Genomic DNA, 2,673 nt, shown 5'->3' with positions numbered 1-2,673 from the left:
TGGCGAAGACAGACAGCGATGGCCTCCAGGCTGGAGCCGGAGGAAGAGTGAAAAAGGCTGGGGAGCAGGCGAGAGGCCCAGAGAGAAAAAGAGACGGTCCAGCCAGCCGACGGGTGTCCCTGTCGCACAGCTGATTTGGGGGTGGCAGGTCTCTTGCGCAGCTCTTTGGGAGTGGGGGAAAGAAAAGCAAATTGCTCCTTTTCGATCTTTGTCCCCAGGGAGAGCCAGTGGAGACATGCTGTGCACTGGAGAGCATTCTGCATGGAGGTGACACGACGTTTGCAGGAGCGCTGCTGAAGCTGAGACCCACCTGACAGCAAAGGCACGCGCTGGCCACAGAGCATCCCAGGTGAGCTGATTGTCTTGGAGGCCAGCAAAGCAGCCTTCCTCTGCCCCTGGTTTTTGGTGAGAGATGGAGCAGCGCAGAGCTGTTTCTCAGGCATCCAGGCCTGACGAGAGTTTCCCCATGCCCCCAGGAGAGATCCTGCTCCCAGGAAGCACCTCCCCATCAAGCAAAGGCCATATCGCAGCCCGCCTGGCTCTGGGCACGGCTGCCCAAGGGGTGTCTCAGGGAGGACGGGCTCATGTGCTTGGTGGCTCTGACACAGAAATGATGAGCTGAAGCCCCGTGGTGATGGCGGGCCAGTTGAAAGTCTCCAAGTGCCCCAGCCTTCTCCCCGGGAGTGTTTAAGGCAGGCACTTTTTCCGGGGGTGACAGGTGATGTGAAGAGGGATGCTGTTCCCATTCCCATTTCAAAGTTGTGACTTCTGAGAGCCGGGGCCACCTGAAGGCCCAGCCGGAGATCTCCAGGGAGTTTGGGTTCATTTTTTGGATATCTTCGGGCTACAGTGTGCTAGGGTTCTGGGATGCTAGGGTGACCAGTGTGCAAGGGTTACAGAGTGGTAGGGTTCTGGGATGCCAGAGTTAAGTGGAGTCAGGATTAAAGCGTGCTATTGTTCTGGAGAGGATCTGGGTTTGTTGGGCCTGGGTTCCTGGGGTTATGTTATTTTTGGCTTCTCTTGTGTTCTGGGTGGATTGCTTTTTTGGAGAGTCCTTTTTTAGCTTGTTTGGCTGTTTAGGGTTTGGACAGGGGCCTTTGATTGTGTATGCTGTGGCTTCGGGTTGGCTTTTTTTTACAGTTCTGGTGGTTTATGTTGTGTTTTCTGTCTTGTAACTACCATTTGTGGTCTGGTGTGTGTGACCGGCTGGCCAGTGTCACTTCTGCTGTGTGGTCCAACTTTCCAGTAAGTCGGTAGGTGGGTGGGTAGGTGGGTAGGTAGGTAGGTAGGTAGGTCTGGAGGACTTGCGGTCCATGCGGATGACTGCTGGAGGAGTAATGGGCATTCTGGGGTGTGGGAGGACTTCTGGCCCTAGGTATGACTGTCGGAGGAGTAAGTGTGGCTTCGTAATTTGTGTGGACTGCCAATTCACGGTCATTTGTCCTGCTTTGAGGAAGAGCCGTGGGAAGACAGCAGCCACCCGGAAGGACAAGGGTTTCCCCGAGGGTACGTGGCTTTTTGGTTTTTGCTTTTGAGTAAGCAACCTGCAGGAGGCTGCTATCGTTAAGTTTATGATGTTTTGTAAAGTCGTGGACTGAGTATCGCGTGACTTGAACATCGCTGAAACATGGTGCAGGTTTGTCTGCGTGTTCTGGGTGCTTTGGTTTTGAACATCTGCTCGTGGGGGTAACTTCATACTGTCCTTAGCTCCTATCTCAAGGCACGAATGTGCTTAAGGCAAGGTTCCTCATCCACGATAGTGGATGTGAAGCCTATTTCAAACAGACTTCCTGATCATTTTTTAATTTTTGGGGCCAGGCTCTTCTCGATCTGATTCGTTCATGCTTGGTTTTGCATCTTCACGTTGCTGGGAAGAGCTCGTAGGGGAGCAGGAGAAGGTCCAGGCTGCAGTTCCACGGCGGTCACTTGTGCTGGCGTTATCAAGGTTATCTTCGATCTGCCGTTTCTTTGCAGGAATCTCTTTTTTAAGCCACTTGTCCATTTTGTGAGGGGTAGTGGACTCCCAAAGGGAGACCCTTTGTTCTCATTAGTGCCTCAGGGGTTTCCCTGCCATTTTTGTTTGCTTGCTTGCTTTTTCTTTGCTGTGCTGATTTAAAGAACTTCTTTTAGCTCTTTGGGTTTCTGTCCTTAAAGGAAGCGTCTAGGATTTCTACCCAGGAGTGAAGTGTCCAGAAAGGAGTGTCCTGGTACACTGCTGTCAGCCTTCAGTCTAGTGAAATGGTGTCATGGCGTATGTTGAAGAGTCATGTAACTCAAATGCATTTGAAATATACAGGCTTTGCCCTTGCTCCTGATTTGTGTGGGAGCTAATTCTCAGCAGCTCATAAACGGTGTGCGGTGCTTTACCAGTTTAAAATAGCCTATGACCAGAAATGTCTTCCTTAGTGCCTACAGAAAGCAAGAACCTCCAGTAGCAAGGGCATGCTGACCCTTGGGCAGCTTCAGAGCATCGGATACTTGTAAATAGGTGACAAACCCAGTCCCGTGGTAGCAGTGTGTGTGCCAAAGTCCACCTGACTCTCCACACTTACTCAGCACGTCACATGTTTTTCTGGGTAAGGCTGGATGATAAGTTTGTGGTACCCTGCAATCGCAAACACCTACTTGGTTGTTGCTGTTCTCTTGATTATTGCTAAAATTGCTTGTTGCTCT

This window comes from Gymnogyps californianus, chromosome 26 (genome assembly GCF_018139145.2).
Source record: "Gymnogyps californianus isolate 813 chromosome 26, ASM1813914v2, whole genome shotgun sequence".
Classification (NCBI taxonomy): domain Eukaryota; kingdom Metazoa; phylum Chordata; class Aves; order Accipitriformes; family Cathartidae; genus Gymnogyps; species Gymnogyps californianus.
The sequence above is the reverse complement of the archived record's forward strand: the minus strand, read 5'-3'. Positions refer to the sequence as shown.